The sequence below is a fragment of the Rhinoderma darwinii genome, chromosome 3 (assembly GCF_050947455.1).
Source record: "Rhinoderma darwinii isolate aRhiDar2 chromosome 3, aRhiDar2.hap1, whole genome shotgun sequence".
NCBI lineage: Eukaryota > Metazoa > Chordata > Amphibia > Anura > Rhinodermatidae > Rhinoderma > Rhinoderma darwinii.
In genome coordinates this window covers 357,562,449-357,581,713 of record NC_134689.1, presented here as the reverse complement: position 1 = coordinate 357,581,713, position 19,265 = coordinate 357,562,449, and the positions used below count along the sequence as shown (strand labels likewise).

Here is a 19,265-nt window from a genome sequence, read left to right as displayed (position 1 = left end):
CATCTTCCAGGAAACCTGTGAGGATGAAATGAGGAGAGTGGATTATTGAAGTTAAAGGGGTAGTCTCCTTTGGTCCCCCAGCAATAAGCTTATAAGGTGTCTGGATGCTGAAACCCAGAGCACTAAATTATTATCTGAGAGAGAACCTGGCAGCACTTGTTTGATTTCCCTACAGCACCACCACAGGGCAAACTTAGCATTACACAGTGCCCATTGAAATCAATGGGTTGTCCATGTGAGGCATTAATGTGTCGGGTCCTCCAGTGTGAGAGGTCCTCTTTGCAGACGCTCTTCTCTGGTTTATAGAAGATGGTCCTTAATGTACAATTCCCATGTGTTCATTTAGAATTCCATAATATGATATTAGGTTTTGAAAACCAGACAATGCTTATATTTCCAGGTTTTGACTGTAGTTAGGCCTCTATACTTTAGCCCTCTCTTATATTTCTTACATATATTTTCTGCTGAGTTATGTTAATGTTTTATTTAAGAACTTTGTATGTAATTATTTATGTGGGAGTTTTTATGGGCTGTAGCAGGTCAGCAGTTTGGGATGCGGGCTATTCCGCCGATATCCAATATGAATGTACACAATGAATAGAAAAATGAAGCTCACCAACTCCACACTGTACTATTTCTGTGCGTGCCAGCTTTTCTTACAAGCAGGCAGTAGTGTCCATTGCTTTCTATACATAAGTACACATGATACATGATGGGAACATAAATATGTCCCTGTAGTAGTGCTCTAGGTCTTAGCCCTGCTTGCCTGAGGCTTGAAAAGATTGTGTTTGAGTAATTGTTACTGTAGTTATATTTTATGGCTACCAGTTAACCTACAGCATTTGAACCCTGCTATGTGCCAGGACTACTCCGAAATATATTATACAGAACATACAGCATTTTCACTTGTGTCATATGTGAAAACATAAGCAATGTGCCCGAAAATGGAAGTGTAATACAATTGCATTTTCCCAAATTCAGGTGCATTAATCCTATTTCCTGTCCCTGTCACAAAAGAGCCAAGACATGGTCTGCCCAGACAATCGGAGGGCGGCAATTAAGGTCCATTTTGCTTTTTTTTGCTCTTGTCAGCGCTGTCACATTTAATGGAAGCAGAGACGAGGGTACAGAAACATTTTCAGCTGCAATATCAGCTTGGGTGAAGGTAGGATTGAAAAATAACTTCAAAATTGTAAATTTTTCTGTAATTTTGTAAGGTTTACGGTAGATTTGGAGCCATTTTAATCATTGCAATTAATGACTAACTTTAGAACCCATTAAGTGAGCAAATACCTAATTTCTCGTCAAAGGTCTTAGAACCAGACGCTGGTATCTTGGGGAATCTCAGGTGCAGCTTTGTTGCATTTTGAAGCAGGCATGACTTTGGACGTCCTTCAGGTGGGTGAGGGATGACATGTGCTCATCTGACTGGCTCTAGATTCTAGAACTCATTAAATCCCCATATCTAATGCAATGAGGCATCCGCCAGCACCTGTACAGCACGGAGCTGGAAACAAAGGATGACAATAGTGTCCTTCACAGACACTATCCTCCTCTCATGTCTCTCTATCAGTCTGTCCATCTGTTGACGTACATATATGCTTTTGTGTGTCTATATTTCTACCTAGAGGTGTCCGAGAAGCAATATAATTAAAGTAACACTCCAAGTAAATCTTATACCGTGTTATGTCTAATGCAAGGCCTGAGGCGGCAATGCATGTAAAAAAGAAGTAATGCATGGCACCCTCTAGCCCCAAAGGCGCTTAACTAGGCATTACACATTGTCTTACCTTCATAAAATTTTCGCAAACTGTATTAATGGCAATTCCATAATAAATTCCCTAATATATTGCTATTATTAGAATACTCAAGATTGCAGTAAGATCAAAACAATAAAATAGAATAAAACGACAAGCAGCAGGGGACGTTGCTATTGTAATTATTTGCGAAGAGGTCAGGCAGCGCAGCTCCTAAAGTAGTCGCTTAATGTGTGAACCGCTGGCCACTACCCATGCAAACAGTGGTTTTATTGCCACACTTTTATACTCAGATCCACGAGTGACTGCTGGTGAATTTTAATACATCATATAGAATAGCAAAGTTTTGGGTATTTAACCCTTTATCAGGCTTCTGGATGAGCGTTCTGTGTATAGTGATGCACCATTGTAACAATGACATGGTCAGGATTCATGCCAGCCACAAAACTATGGACCAAACATGTGTAACTCTGTAAAGGTCAATAGACAGTGCCCCACCATGATTTACAAACAACCATCATGTCATCAACATGTGTGGTCCGCTTTACTTTCTGATTAGGATATTTGAAAGCAGAGCTGTAACCAAAGCAAGTTCTGTAAAAGGTCCCACACCTACCCTGTGCCATTTATGTTACAGGTGTCTCCTTATGTAGCAGAGGGGCCCATGGGCCCCCTCAGGCACCATTGCCCAGGTGTGATTGCTGTGGTATCTCTGCACCTCGTATTGCTATACCTATGTCTGAAAGGAATACATTGACAGCCTGATTGATTTAATCTATGTCTTGCAAAACTCAAACTACCCTGAAAAGTCATACCTAACCCATATCACAACCCAAAGCCATGTCAAAATAACTACCTCAAACTCACCCTGCAACATACTAATTCTAATAGCTCCAAGTTCATTTATTATGTCCCCGTTGGATCAATTTATCTGTGTATGACTAGAATATACATAGACAATGGGATGCCAATATTATAACACATAAATTCCAAAGATACACTAGAATGGTGTGAAAGTGTATTTGTGACCATTCAGATGTTGCTAATGCCTCCTGAAAATGAAGCGCACACACACACACACACACACACACACACACACACACAGGGCCGCCATCAGGGGGGTATTACTGGTACTCCCGTCAGGGGCCCGGCCACATGAATGAAGTAAAAGGGGCCCGCCGGGCTGCCGTCGCACCCCCCCCCCCTCGGACTGTTGCCCCCCCCCCTCGCAACGCTCACGGCCCCCCCCTCGCAACGCTCACGGGCCCCCCTCGCAACGCCCGCGGCACCCCCCTAGCGTCACCCCCCTAGCGACACTCCCCTAGCAACACTCGCGGCAGCCCCTGCATACCTGTTGTAGCTTCACTGGAGAGGAAGATGCAGCATGTGCTGAAGCTGCGTGTGGAGATCCCGCCCCCCAGCTCCTCTACACTGCCGACCGGACCTGCAGGCTGGTGAGTATGTTCCCCTATCCATTCTGATTCCCATCCCCCTGACCCCATTTGTAGATTGTATAAAGTTGGTTAAAAAGTTTTTTGGTATTTTTTCGTTTTCCTAGCGCTTTTTTGCCGCGATTTTCGTAATCGCGGCAAAAATGGCGCAGTTTCGCCGCGATTATATAAAAATCGCGGCAAAACCGCGTGATTTGTGCCGCAATTACGAAAATTGCATAAAAAAAAGATACAAAACATGAAAAGTGCTGTTAGGCTATATTCTCACAGTGCGGTCAAGTCACGTTTTTTTGCAAAAATTGTGGCAAAAAATGGGATTTCACCGCACTGTGTAACTAGACTAAGGCCTTATTCAGACGGCCGCATTCGGTCCGTGACATACGGAGCGTGATGGAGCCGCACTCCTAGCATCATAGTTATCAGTGTTGCTGGGAGTCCCTGCCTCTCTGCGGGAATACTGTCCCATACTGTAATGATGCTTTCAGTACGGGACCGGGGACAGTATTCCCACGGGAAGGGAGGGACTATGATCATAGATAACTGTGATGCTAGAAACCCGGCTCCCTGAACTGTGGTCGGTCCGGGAAATATGGCCGATACACGCTCCGTATATCACAGACCGAACATGGACATCTGAATAAGCCACTTACTTGCCTCCTATTTTTGGTGCGGATTGTGCACTGAAAATTCACTACAAATGACAATATAAGGCCTTATTCACACGAACGTGTTATAAGTCCGTGATACTTATTACGTCGCACGGACTTATGTTAGTGAATGGGGCCGTTCAGACTGTCAGTGAATTTCACGCAGCGTGTGTGCGCTGTGTAAAACTCACGACATGTCCTATACTTGCCCGTGTTTCGCGCAGCACGCACCCATTGAAGTCATTGGGTGCGTGCAAATCGTGCACGGCACACGGAAGCACTTCCGGGTGACGCGCGTGATTCGCGCTACACAGGGCCGCCATCAGGGGGTATTAGGGGTACTAGTGTAGGGGGCACGGCCAAACTTAATTGAAAGGGGGGTCCGGCAACTGCCGCGACTTGCCTTTGGTAGAAAAAAACAGGCCCCTGCAATGGGGCCTGTTCTTTTCACCAAAACAATGTCGTGAGCTGCGGGCCCCCCTCTCGTCAAACACCGCCGTGAGCTGCGGGCCCCCCTCTCATCACCGCCGTGAAACACCGCTTGCGCGCGCGCGCGAACGACCGCAAGCTCGCACCCGCGCGCGCATGACCGCAAGCGCGCGCCCACGCGCGAACGACCAGGCGCGCCGCCGAGAGGGAGGCGGTGCGCCCGCAACACAAGTCCGATCTACGGGGAAGGACAGCCACACAGGGACAGCAGCGCACAGTTTACTTACCTGCTGGCCCGCCTCCAACTCCGCCTCCTCGTCCGACTCCGCCTCCTCGTCGTCCTCCTCGTCCGACTCCGCCTCGTCCTCCTTCTCCAGAGCGTAGCTGCGTAAGGAGAGGGGGAGGAGTCTAGTTGTTGCGCGGCGGCAGGAATTCTACGATCCCCGCCATTTTCTGGAGCCTGGAGGTCAAGGACGACATCTGGACCGAAGACATCGCCTGAAGAGGACTGGAGTGGGAGCAGCAGCTCTTCTGACACGGTGAGTAAAGTGTCTCAAAGTGCTGTTTCTGTATGGCCCTGTTCACACAGAGTATTTTGCAGGCCGAAAAAATCTGCCTCAAAATTCCTTAAAGAATTTTGAGTCAGATTTTGACCTGCCCACACTATCTTGCCGCGTTTTTTGCTGCCTTTTTTGCCCGCTGCGATTGAGGACAGCAGACAAAAAACGCAGCGAAAAATGCATTTTCTGCCTCCCATTGATTTCGATGGGAGGTCAGAGGCGGAACCGCGGCAAGAAAGGATGTGCTGATTTTCCTTTTTTCCGCGACTGGCTCCCATTGATTTCAGATTAAATCAATGGGAGGCGGTTTTGGAAGTTGTTTGGTGCTGATTCTGACGCAGTGTCCGAGTCAATATCAAGGCCCAAAAACTCTGTGGACTTGGCCTTATTGTTAGGGCTTATTCAGACGAACGTGTAATACATCCGTGCAACGTGTGTGATTTTCACGCGCCTCGCACGGACCTATGTTACTCTATGGGGCCGTGCAGACTGTCAGTGATTTTCACGCGCCTCGCACGGACCTATGTTACTCTATGGGGCCGTGCAGACTGTCAGTGATTTTCACTCTGCTGCGACTGTAATACGCTGCGGATTTTCCACAATAAAATGTGTTGCATAAAATCCGCAGTGTTCATGCCTAGTGTGTTCCTACCCTAAGGCCGGATTTACATGAGCGTGTGCTTTTTGCGTGCGCAAAAACGTGGCGTTTTGCGCATGCAAAAGGTCCATAACAGCTCCGTGTGTCAGCAGCGTATGATGCGTGGCTGCGTGATTTTCGCGCAGCCGCCATCATTATGACACTCTGTTTGTATGTTTGTAGCACGTGGTGCTTTTCTGTTTTCATTCATAGTTTATACGGCTGCGGAAGTGCTGGGCGTGATTTTCACGCACCCATTGACTTCAATGGGTGCGTGATGCGCGAACAATGCACAAATATAGGACATGTCGTGAGTTTTACGCAGCGGACACACGGACACACGCTGCGTGAAAATCACTGACAGTCGGCACGGCCCCATAAACTAACATAGGTCCGTGCGAGGCGCGTGAATATCACGCGCATTGCACGGACATATTACACGTTCGTCTGAATAAGCCCTAACAATAAGGCCCAGTTCACAGAGTTTTTGGGCCTTGATATTGACTCGGACACTGCGTCAGAATCAGCACCAAAAAACTTCCAAAACCGCCTCCCATTGATTTAATCTGAAATCAATGGGAGCCAGTCGCGGCAAAAAGAAAAAGCAGCACGTCCTTTCTTGCCGCGGTTCCGCCTCTGACCTCCCATCTAAATCAATGGGAGGCAGAAAATGCATTTTTCCCTGCGTTTTTTGTCTGCTGTCCTCAATCGCCGCGGTCAAAAAACGCAGCAAGATAGTGTGGGCAGGTCAAAATCTGCCTCAAAATTCGGTGCGCGGTTCCAGGCGGTCGCGGGTGGGCATGCGCGGGAGTTTGCGGGTGCGCGCGATCGGTCGCACGGGCGGCAGTGTTTGACGGCCCCCATGACGACCCCCATGCTACCCAGGGCCGCCATCAGGGGGGGTATTATGGGTACTGATGTGAGAGGCCCGGCCAAACCTAATTGAAAGGGGGGCTCGCAGCTCACGACATTCTTTTGGTGAAAAAAACAAGCCCCATTGCAGGGGTTTGTTTTTCTTTTCTACCAAAGGCAAGTCGCGGCAGTTGCCGGGCCCCCCTTTCAATTAGGTTTGGCCGGGCCCCTCACATCAGTACCCATAATACCCCCGCTGATGGCGGCCCTGGGTACCATGATATGGTGCTGGACGGAGTACCGTTAACAGGCGGTGCCACGGTAGGGGGGCCCAGAAAATGTAGCTGTAGGGGGCCCTGAAATTCCTGATGGCGGCCCTGCACACACACACACACACACACACACACACACACACACCCACAGATAAATTACACACAGTGCGTTCTAGAGATAGTCTGACTCTGTGCTCCCTAAAAATGGAGTGTCATACACAGTGCCCCTGATGCCACACTATGCCCTAAAGATAAAGCACTACACACAAAGTGCCCCTGAAGATAGTGCCACACTCTGTGCCCCTTATAGATAGTACCACACTCTGTGCTCCCTGTAGACAGTGCCACACACTGTGCTTTTTGTAGATAGTGATAAAGATAGTGCCACAAAATAATTGCCCCCTGAAGATAGTACCACACACAGTGTCCCCTGTAAATACAACAGCACACACACACACACACACACACACACACACACACACACACACACACACACACGTACCTTCTGAAAATACAGGCAGAATAACACAGGTGTCGCGATTGCAGTGATGACGTGTCCGTATATCCATGTGATTTCTGCAGCCAATCACTGGCACGTGGTATGTAGGCACTTCATCTCTCCAGCACTATAAACAAAAGAGTTGTTGCACTAGAATTCCGGGGGGATTTGTCAGGTGAGTAATGGGTCTTTTATTGTTTTATCGCCAGATATTTGCTGGTTTTGAAAAACCCCTTTAAAGCTTTTTCCTGGAATTTTACTTGTATTTACTTATATTATCCAGTGATAATATAAATATGGTATTACAATTCTAAAATTATGTAAAGTAGGAGGATAAAGCTAATAATTTAATGTATGGATATATATACAGGGTCGAAGTTACTTAGGTACAGTTGGCCTGTGCCTATAGGAGGCCCTGGGGGAAAGGCACCTGGTGAAGAGAATATTTTCATATGAAAACAGTGAACAGTGTGTTTTTATATATAAATTGTGTGTGTATGTATATGTTATGTATGTATATGTTAGATAGGCAGTCACAGCGCTGTGGAAGGGATAGGAGGTCACCCAGGGAGAGACAAGGGGAAGACTGCAGAGGGCGCTAGATCTAAGGAGTACAGTGCAATGTTCTACTTTATTGTATAAGAGCAGACAAATATTTTAATTCCCTACAGTATGTATCTTACGGTGTAAGATAATACAACAGACCCACGTCCCATGCATATGAAAAGCAAAAAATCGGCTGCACTCCGTCTCAAGTGATAAATGAGGGGCACTTTATTACCAGTGCAACATTTCAGCTCTGTCCACTTTAGCCTTTCTTAAAGAGACTCTGTCACCACATTATAAGTGCCCTATCTTGTACATAATGTGATCGGCGCTGTAATGTAGATTACAGCAGTGTTTTATATTTAGAAAAACAATCAATTTTGACCAAGTTACGACCGGTTTTAGATTTATGCTAATTACATTCTTAAGGTCCAACTGGGCGTTTTTTAGCTTTTGACCAAGTGGGAGTTGTAAAGAGAAGACGACCCATCAGCGTCATACACTTCTCTCCATTCATGTACTCGGCACATAGTGATCCTGCGTTGTTCACGATGTGCTGTCAGTTACTCACACATTAACGTTACTGAAGTGTCTTGAGAGTGAATAGACATCGCTTCCAGCCAGGACGCGATGTCTATTCACAATCTCGACACTTCGGTAACGTTTGTGTGGGAATTAATGACAGCAAGCGTGATCTCGCGAGATCACGTTGTAATGATATTGATATAGAGTTTTATTATCATTATACCTTGCTACTTTGTATTCTAGAACGATGTAGACGTATGTTGTATGTTTTATACACTTAGGCCCCATGCACATGACCGTAGAATTCATCTGTAATTACAGTCCGTGATTACGAACCGTAATTACGAACCTATTCACTTCTTCTTTCCGTATAATTACGGGAAGGTATCAGTGCCATAGAAAGGCTCCGAAAAAGATAGGACATGTCCTATTTTTTGCTTTTTACGGACAGTGCCTCCATATTTTATATTGAAGCACAGCACGCAAATGCGGATGGCTGTCCGCAGCCGGCCGTGCCCGTAATCATGGACAGTGATTACGGGCACAGTCGTGTGCAGGGGGCCTTATTCTGCACTTTTTATAACAATGATGTGATATGTATTGATTGATTGACACTGTGATATATACCTTGTTGTTACACCGTGTTATTGCTTCAGAAAGGCTCTAGTGGACAGAGCTGAAACGTTGCACTGAGGGTTATAAAGTGCCCCTCATTTATCACTTGATTCTACGGAGTGCTGCCTATTTTTTGCTTATTATATATATATATATATATATATATATATATATATATATATAGAGAGAAACATAGAACACAGCAACGGCACCAGGACTTCAGAGTAGATGAAAGCAAAAAGTGGATTTATTCACCTCAATAAAGCAACGTTTCGGTTCAACAGGAACCTTTCTCAAGCCATAACACACTAAACAAAGTGTCAGGTATTTATAGGAGGAGTATACATAAATTGGCAATCACACAATTAAATGCATAATACCATCAAAACATATACATACAAATGTGTCAGTTATATAAAAAGACATATAAAACATGTGCATAGTTCTCCCACTGTAAAGCATATAAATATCATGAAATAAATACAACAGTGTAGTGGTAAACAAACAAAGTGCTATAATTAGGGGCAATTATGGATGATTGGAAGCAGGCAGAGACTCATTAAATCTAAGCAGAAGTGTACTTACTGTACAGACGTTTATCCATGCCGAGAATAGGGAATTGCGCCCGACACACACATGTGTGTCAACTGCGCATGTCCCAAGATGGCGCCCAAACCGGATATTAAGTCCGGTGGAACGCATCTGGCAATAAATCCCCACTGCGCATGCGCCACATCGGAACATGCGTTCCACCTCTATTGCGCACGCGCCAGCTGGGATTTGTAAAGAATGCACAGCAGAGATTGCTAATATTAAAAACAAGACTGTTATTTGTCATGATCCACATGATATCGTGGATTATAAGGTTCAACCCCCACAAAGTTATATGGGTTTTGAACCAAATTTCCACACATCGGGAGATTTAGATAAAGGGAGCTGAAAAGACACTACTAATAGTGTACTCTGGCGCCCCCTACTGATAGAAACAAAAAATTGTATGTCATAATGGATCACTGTTATTAACTATGATCACCAATGGGGCAAAAAATGAAAATATTGTGCTATAAGGAAAGTTAGCACTCAAACAGGAATATACCACATTCCCACGTGAGTGTCACCTTCAAGGAGAAACGCATCTGTCTGAATAAGACAGTGTGCGTTAAATATTAATGCTGCGCCCACATTTTGAAAAAAATAATAAGACATAGATACAAATGCCCAAAATGCAGATACGAACGTCCACAGTATAAGGACCAAAAATCCAAATATATAATTCTCTACAACCCATGTTATTTTTAATAAGCTATCTCATATGGCTCAGTACATATATAATCCAAACATGAATTTGACGTTTTTATAAATAGAAACAAGAAGACTTCTGCCGCTTTCCAATATCTCTCAAAAATTGCTTGACATGTGATTGTGTATCTGAAATATACAAGAAGGAAATATACAATGTATATGAAATATAAAAACAAATATAAAAATGCATGTTAGAAAGAGGTCAAAATAGGACCTCAAAACACATACATCAAGAACACAAAATTACACCTTTGGGGACGTCAACCAATAATATCTCTATCGATCTTAGGGAGAGAATAGAGGGCCCATCCTTATATATGTGGACCACAAGGATATTCTATATTCAATCCCTTAGGAGACATGGTCTCTAATTTAAAGATCCACTCGAGCTCTTTTCTTTTAAGCATCCGGCCCCTATCACCGCCACGTCTCAGCTGAGGCACAGAGTCAATGACTCTGAATCTCAACTGTGACAGGCTGTGTCCCTTCTCAACAAAGTGTCTCGACACTGGTAAATCCTGCCTTTTAGTCTTGATGTTTGATCTATGGTTTCTCAACCTGAGACGTACCTCTGTAGTGGTTTCACCCACATAGTGGAGCCCACATGGGCAGCTCAGCAAATAAATGACATATGAAGACTGACACGTAAAAAAGCCTTTTATGGTAATTGGTCGACCCGTTTGTGGGTGATTAAACATACCCCCCTTAATCATATTGTCACAGATGTTACAACCAAGACATGGAAAACATCCATGTTTCGGAGGTGCCAAGAACATCTGATTTTTCCGATGTGACCCAATATCGGCCTTGACTACACTATTTTTGATGGTTTTACCTCTCCTATACGCCATCATAGGCCCCTCCTGGAATTCAGTAACCTTTGGAAAGGCTCTCTCTAACATCTTCCAATCTCTCCTCAGAATCCCACCAATTTGTGGGCTTAATGAGGAGAAAGTGGAGATGAAGGGTAAGCGAACATTCTTGTTCACAGCCACCTGACCGGCGAGGAGATCCTGTCTATCCAATTGTGTGATTGCCAATTTATGTATACTCCTCCTATAAATACCTGACACTTTGTTTAGTGTGTTATGGCTTGAGAAAGGTTCCTGTTGAACCGAAACGTTGCTTTATTGAGGTGAATAAATCCACTTTTTGCTTTCATCTACTCTGAAGTCCTGGTGCCGTTGCTGTGTTCTATGTTTCTCTCTATTCTCTTGGGGAATTGATTCACCCCCAGGTAACGAGCACATGGCCTGATTTTTTGGAAACCATTGGAGTGCTGTGTTCATCTACCATTGGACTATATATATATATATATATATATATATATATATATATATATAAATTCATCTAAAATAGTGTTCAAATGCGAAGTAAAAAAATGACATGTATAGTCCATATTTTATACAGTGAAATGTACTATATTTGATGAGTATTAAAGTCTGTTTCCCTTTATCTCTAAACCAATAAACCGTCCTTGCCATCTGCCGGTTTATGACATTTTGTCACACCTTGACTCTCACCCATAGGACTTGTGATTCCTTTGAACTTTTCTCTGTTCCTGCTTCTTCTAACAAGCATAGAATAGATAGTTTTCCTCTTGATTGCCATGTTTTTCACTTTTCCAGTGCTTTGCAGGTTGAGATTGGGACAAGAAAAACTCTGCTCACTCTGTCCATTACAATATTTATTTGGCTCGTATTGCCACGGGCAGCAGCAGCACCTGTAAGGTTTGCTATGTCCTTTCTATATATGTGTATATATTTACAATCTCTTCTCACTTACAACTGTGATATCATGTACCTGGGCAAGAAGATAACAAACTGAAAAAGGAGTCAGACGGATTTAATGTAAAAACGAAAGAAAATAGGTTAAAGTAAGTAGAAGAAAGTATAGTAGGTAAAGTAATAAAAGTTTATGAGAGAACACTCTTTTTAAAGTGAATTTTAACTTCATTGTGACTTTAAATTATGTATTAGTAAATTGTTAAATTAGTCACCTAAATTTAGAAGTTCCAATAATGACACTAAAATTGGGAATTGATATTTAAAGTGACATTAATACTAAAAAAAAAATAAGAAAAACCTGAAAGAAAATCCATATGTCAGTTTGGAAGACTTTCTTCAGACTCTTAAAAGAAAATGTGACGGAATAGAGAAAGGGCTGAAGCTTTGTCAAAAGAAGAGCAAAACTTTGCCTTGCTTGGCCTCCACTGCAGGTAGAGTAGTGGGGAAAGATTCCCTCGAGCCAGGCACAAAGCAGCCTTAGGTCTATCCCTTCTAAGCCTGTTGTTTATAGGCTGGAAAGACCCTTTTATACGGGTTACCTTGTGTAAAACGGGCAGCAATCAGCAGATGAAGGAGCAAACACCATCTACTGATAGTATCGCTTTAAGGAAGCTCTGTCCCCAGATTACAAGTGCCATGTATCCTACATAATGTGATCGATGCTTTAATGTAGATAACAACAGTGGTTTTTATTTTGAAAAACAATCATTTTTGAGCAACTTATGGACAATTTTAGATTTATGCTAATTAGTTTTTTAATAGACAATTGGGCGTGTTTTACCTTTTGACCAAGTGGGCGTTCTAAAGAGAAGAGTATGACGCTGACCAATCAGCGTTATACACTTCTCTCCATTCATGTCCATTTGTACTCAGCACAGTGTGATCTGTCGAGATCATGCTGTGCTGTCACATACACCCACATTAACTTTACTGAAGTGTCTTGAGTGAATACACATTGCCTCCAGGCAGCACGCGATGTCTATTCACACTCCCGCCACTTTGGTAAAGTTTATGTGGGACTTAATCACAGCACAGCGTGATCTCGCGAGATCATGCTGTGAATGACAGCACGCTGTACTGTGTAAGTCCCACAAAAACTTTACCGAAGTGTCGGGAGTGTGAATAGACATCGGTTTCCTGGCTGGAGGTGATGTATATTCACTCTCAAGATACTTCAGTAAAGTTAATGTGGGTGTATGTGACAGCACAGCATGATATCGTGAGATCACGCTGTGCAGTGAGTACAAATGGACATGAATGGAGGGAAGTGTATGACGCTGATTGGTCAGCGCCATACACTTCTCTTTACAACGCCAACTTGGTCAAAAGGTAAAAACACGCCCAGTTGTCTATTAAGAAACTAATTACCATAAATCTAAAATTGTTCATAACTTGCTCAAAAATTATAGTTTTTCAAAATAAAAACCACAGTTATCTACATTACAGTGCTGATCACATTATGTAGGAGATAGGGCACTTATAATGTGGTGACAGAGCCTCTTTAAATGTAAAAAATATTATTGTTGCAAGGTAAGCGTGTCTTGTTTTTTTTTTTTATTACAACTTTTAACTTTAGGCTCTTTTTAGGCATTTCAGGCTTATATGCACATGGGTTTTGCTACAAGGTACAGGTGAGCCACAGTACTGTAAAGCATTGCTCAAAAAGTGTGCATTGGTGACAAGGTCATGTGCACATTCACTTATATTGCCATTATTAGCTTTGTTGCCATCAACTCACACATAGGACTTATCATCAATATTAGGTTATTTATTAATCAACCCATAAGAAATACACCCTAGTGGTGCGTGATTGGCTTCAAAGTCATCTCCAAATAGGGTTGACAATTGTGAACCTTTGGGGTCCATCATTGTACCAGAGTCAGGGCCACCGGAGTTACATATGTTACTCCATTGGTCCAGCCTGATCTGGGTTTCAGGTATGGTATATGTATTTATTTCACTTTATAGAAAATATTATATTATATTTATTGCACATGTTTGTTTCTCTACTAATCTTAAAAAAAATAAAAAGAATACATGTTATAAAAATGTATCTACTGGGCTGCTGTTCCATTCATGTGACTTGCATAATCAAGAGAAAGGAGGGTTCATACACTGTTTTGCTTGTGTACCACATTGATAGGATTCTTAAATAATATTTGTGATCCATAGAAACACAGAATCCCACAGAAATGGTTACAGGTCACACAGTTGTAACATTATTATTGGAGATACTGGAAGCTGTGATGGCTATATAAATAATAATAATGACTCGTATAGAAAACGTGACCTGCTGTAATGTGGCCAGATTGAATATATTGCTTTCCGATGCTATAGAAGCTGCTGTACACGTTGTCACATATGATCGCTTCTGAATGGACAAATTGCGGGAATTTTTGCTTCAGAATTGCCTTTAGTCATTGCAAATTGCTACTCACTTCAGGAAATAAATCTTTGTTTTGCAGATTTCAATTTCTTTGCAGCAAATCATGAATCTAAATGACTTTGGATTCACGCAAAAAAAAAAAATCATAAGCCTTTATCTTAAATTCTGTTTTTGTTTCACAGATCAATAATGTATGTTTATTTGTATGAAATAAAATTTAGCAGTTGTGGAAACAAGTATCAAGTGGCATAAAATATCAAGATGAGTGACGCCAGCATATCCTTATTTCGTGGCCCGGGCCACCATGGAAGGTACCAGGTGGTGATATATGAGCAAGGTTAGTCAGGCAGGGTCTCTATTTAGGGAACAATAAAATGTAAGAATAACTAGCAATGATGCGGATCTGTAGTTCAAGAATAAAGAAATTGCAGGCGGAACTGAAATATTAAAAAATGCAATTTAAAAACAATGGCCGGGTTCACACATAGCGTAAATACTGCACATTTTCCGAAATGGATTTAGTTGCGGAAATAATACAATAGCATTTACACAAATCATCCACACGCTGCATAAATGCTAAACAGAAAAACGCTCAGAATTTGAGGTGTGTTTTTTTTAATCCGCAGCATGTCAATTATATTTGCGTAATCGCTGCTTTTTTGTTGCAGGTTTTCCACATTGATTTCAATATGAAGGTAAAACTTTTTTAAGCTGAAAAACTACAATTCCGCCGTAAAAATCTCAAATGGGAAAAAGAAAATCTTATACTTACCTAGAATTCTGTGCTTTGCCCATGTTTCATCCCATGTGACCGCTGCAGGCTGCAGCCAATCACAGGCTGCAGCGGTCACATGGGATAAAGCGTTGTCCCAGGAGGCCAAGCTGCAGGACGGCAGAGGGATGCGTCTCCATGGCACCGGGTAAGTATGAATTTTTTTTTTTCACATGCTTATTTGACATTCGACCTAAGAAACTGCACCACAATTTGGTACGGTTTTTTCGTCCGGAATTCCCTGCGGTGACTGGGGCGGATTCGCTGTGTGCTTTTACACAGTGTATCCGCCGTGTGTGAACATACCCTTATAAATAAAAAATACTAGCCATATCTATAATCACTTGTTGCATTCTGAACACTGTAGCTGGTATTTGTTCACTAGGACTAAGAATCTGTAAAGTATATTTCTGTCTTCAATAGTTAACATACCTGCAATATGCCATCACGTGATATTGAGGTATTCAAGTCAGATCTTAACACTTTAACGACTGCCGCTCAGGGTAGTTCTTCAGAAGCGCCGCCTTTTCACGGCGGCACTTCAGAAGATGTTTCCCCCCGAATTGGGCACTCTGCACATGAAGCCGAGGCTGGTGCTTCAGGGCAATGATCGGAGACCAAAAGCAGTGGTTTCCGGTCATGTGAGCTCATTTAACCCCTCAGATGCGGCAGTCAAAAGCGCTTCTGAGTGGTTTTAGAGGGAGATCGCTCCCTTTCTCACCCCATCGGCACCTCGCAATGCGATCACAGGGTGCAGATGGTTTCTATGGCATCTGGGGTCATAACAAAGGCCCCCAGGTCTGCCTCTAGTGAATGCCTGTTAGGTCATGCCAGATGCATGGCCTAAGAGATGCCTGTCAGTTTTACACTGACAGGAAATAATGCGCTACAATACAGAAGTATTGCAGTGCATTATGACAGCGATCAAATTATTGCATAGTAAAGTCCCCTAGTGGGACTAAAATAAAGTTTATAATAAATACATAAAAATCCCAAGTAAAAAAAAAGTAAAAATCCCAAGTAAAAAGTTACACATATTTGGTATCACCGCGTCCGTGACGACCCCAACTATAAAACGATTACATTATTAAACCCGCACGGTGAATGCCGAAAAAATAAAATAGAAAACAAATGCCAGAATTGCTGTTTTCTGTTCATCCTGCCTTAAAAAAAAAAATGTGATAAAAAGTGATCAAAAAGTTGCATGTACTCCAAAATGGTATCAATAAAAACGACACGTCGCCCAGCAAAAAAAAGCCCTCATTCAGCTATGTCAGCAGAAAAATAGAAAAGTTATGGTTCTTAAAATATGGCGACACAAAAAAGTGTTTTTACTGTGTAAAAGTAGTAAAACATAAACAAAACGTCCTTTATCTCCCATTCTATTCATCCTGGCCCTTGAGCCCCTGGCTATGATGATACGCCAAAATCCGAACATCAAGGGATTGGAATTGGCGGGTGTGCAACATAAAATGTCCCTTTTTGCTGTTGACATGCTACTAATGCTCTCCCAACTCACTGTTTCCCTTCCCAACTTATTGAAAACTTTATCCGATTTTGCTTCAATTTCCGGGCTCGCTATCAACCCCACAAAATCAATCGCATTAAACATTAATCTCTCCCAGCAAGTCCTACACTCTCTACGTAGTCACTTTCCCTTTCAATGGGCCAGACACTCATTAGATTATCTGGGTATTCATCTGACCTGCTATGACCAGCTATATTCTGCCAACTATCCCTCCCTTATTCGCTCCCTTACCTCTTCTCTGACATCATGGCAATACACCTATCTCTCTTGGGTAGGGCGGATTTCTGCGGTTAAAATGACTATCCTTCCCAGGCTTCTTTACTTGTTTCAAACCCTGCCAATTAAAATCCCGCCACACATATTACGTCTCCTGCAGAATCGTATTTCTTCATTTATCTGGCGTGGCGCGCGCCCTAGAGTATCCAGGTCTACTCTCTGCTCGCTGAAAATAGACGGGGGACTGGGTGTTCCTAATATCTCTAAATATTATCAAGCAGCTATGATCGCATCCTTAACTAAATTACATGTTTCTGTGAATATGCCTCTATGGGTGTACCTGGATATTCCAGAGGTGTCGCCCACCCCTATCCAATCTTTGCCTTGGTTGCCCCCCTCCTTACGCTCTACCCATCTCTCCCCCTCTCTTACACACATTTTAACGGTTTGGGACTCCATAAAATACTCTAGCAGATTGATTTCTCCACATCTTCCCCTCATCTCTCTATGGCACAACCCTCTGTTCTCTCCAGGCGCAGACAACTATCACGCCTTTAAATGGTGGTGGTTGGGTGGCATACTCAAGGTTCACCACATTCTCACGCCCACCCACTCTCGGATTCTCTCATTCTGTGAACTCCAGACCTCTAAGCAGATCCCCAGTGGCGAGTTGTTCAGATATCTGCAGCTCAAGAACTGGATTACTTCTCTCCTTAATAACAAGGCTACACCCGACTCTTGCTCACAGTTCGAGAGAATCTGTGACATCTGCCCAACCTCTAGAGGGATCATATCTCTCTTATATAAATGGCTCCTTAGCAACCCATCCCCTACCCCTCATACACATGTGGACCATTGGCACCGGGACTTGGGGACGACGCTTGAACCTGCAGAGTGGCGCGGTATTTGGAGCACAGTTTCGCATTGCTCTATTAACACGAATATCCTAGAATCTGCATATAAAGTCATGATGCGGTGGTACTTGGTCCCTAGCCGAATTGCACACGCATTTCCCACTTATCCTGCCTCCTGCTTTAGGGGTTGCCCCGCGCCCGGTGACATGCTCCACATATGGTGGTTTGGTCCTAAACTTGTTAGATTCTGGAGTAGAGTCTTTGGTCTTGCCCAGAGTCTGTTTGGTATAATTTTACATAAAGACCCCAAGTTAGCTCTTCTCCACCTCAAACCCCCTGAACTAACACATGCACAATTTCGGTTGTTCTCCTACATCCTTTTGGCTGCCAAAATGACCATTGCCCACTCTTGGAAAAAGCAATCTGTTATTTTTGCAGGTGTCAAAACCAGAATGGACCAAATATTTGTGAATGAAAAACTTACCAGTATTTTACTAGATAGGATTGCCGGATTCGAGTCGCTCTGGCTGCCCTGGATCAACTACGCCTACTCTCACTTACCTGCTGCAATGATCACTGCCTTTTAATTTTTAACAACTTATTTTTCTAGATCTCTGACCGACCCCTCCTTTACCTCTACCCGTTTTTATGTTCCCCTTTCTCCATTCCCTCTTTCCACTCTTTTTTTGTTATTTTTCTGCGTGCTCTTATCACTACTGCCATGACTGTTTGACATATTGTCTAGTTCATTGCTGTATTAGTTGTTGTATATTGTATATTATAAACTTCTTTTTTTGTGTTTACGCAATACATTTCCTTACTTTGTTGTAAAATCTCAATAAAACTTGTTGAAAAGAAAACATAAACAAAATTATTTAAATTTGGTATCTTTGCAATCGTAATGACCCGCTAAATAATGTTATTATGTTTTTTATACCACACGGTAAACAGTGTAAATTTAAGATGCAAAAAAGAATGGCTAAATTTCAGGGTTTTTTTTCCATTACCCCACCAAAAAAGTTAAATGGGGTTTTCCACCTTCTGACAACTGATGACCTATCCACCGGATAGGTCATCAGTATATGATCTGTGGGAGTCCAACACCCAGGCCCCGCACAGATCAGCTGCTCCGGAGCCTCTGTGCATCGGATGTACATGCCGGAAGCAGTTGGCTCCGGCCACGGAATAGTGGCCGAGCTGCAGTATTGCAGCTCTGCTCTTATTCAAGTGGATAGGAGCGGACCTGCAGTTCTGCAGCACGGCCCCTATGTTATGTATGGAGTTAACTGCTTCCAGGCTCCGTACATAGCATTATGTGCCATAACATCCTGCAGTCCACCGGAGCGGCTTATCGGTGTGGGGTCCGGGTGTCGGATTCGCACCGATGATATACTGATGACCTATCTGGCGGATAGGTCATCAGTTGTCAGAAGGTGGACAACCCCTTTAATAAAAGTTAGACAACAAATTATATGTACCCTAAAATGGTGCTATTAAAAGGTACAACTTGTCCTGCAAAAACAAGTCCTTATACAGCTATTTCGATGGAAAAATAAAAGGTTTAAAATACCTTCGGTATTAGGGGGTAAATATTTGAGTGAGTATGCATCCTTTTATAAAACAGTATCAT

General features: G+C 43.0%; 1 long non-coding RNA gene across 1 annotated transcript; it reads left to right on the top strand.

Annotated features, from left to right (window-relative positions):
* The first annotated feature begins 11,746 nt into the window (after positions 1-11,746).
* On the top strand, positions 11,747-18,350 carry LOC142748237 (uncharacterized). The gene is made up of 4 exons (XR_012882201.1): positions 11,747-11,968; positions 14,448-14,602; positions 14,934-14,960; positions 18,074-18,350. It is a non-coding gene; the product is annotated as an uncharacterized LOC142748237 (long non-coding RNA).
* Positions 18,351-19,265: the final 915 nt, after the last annotated feature.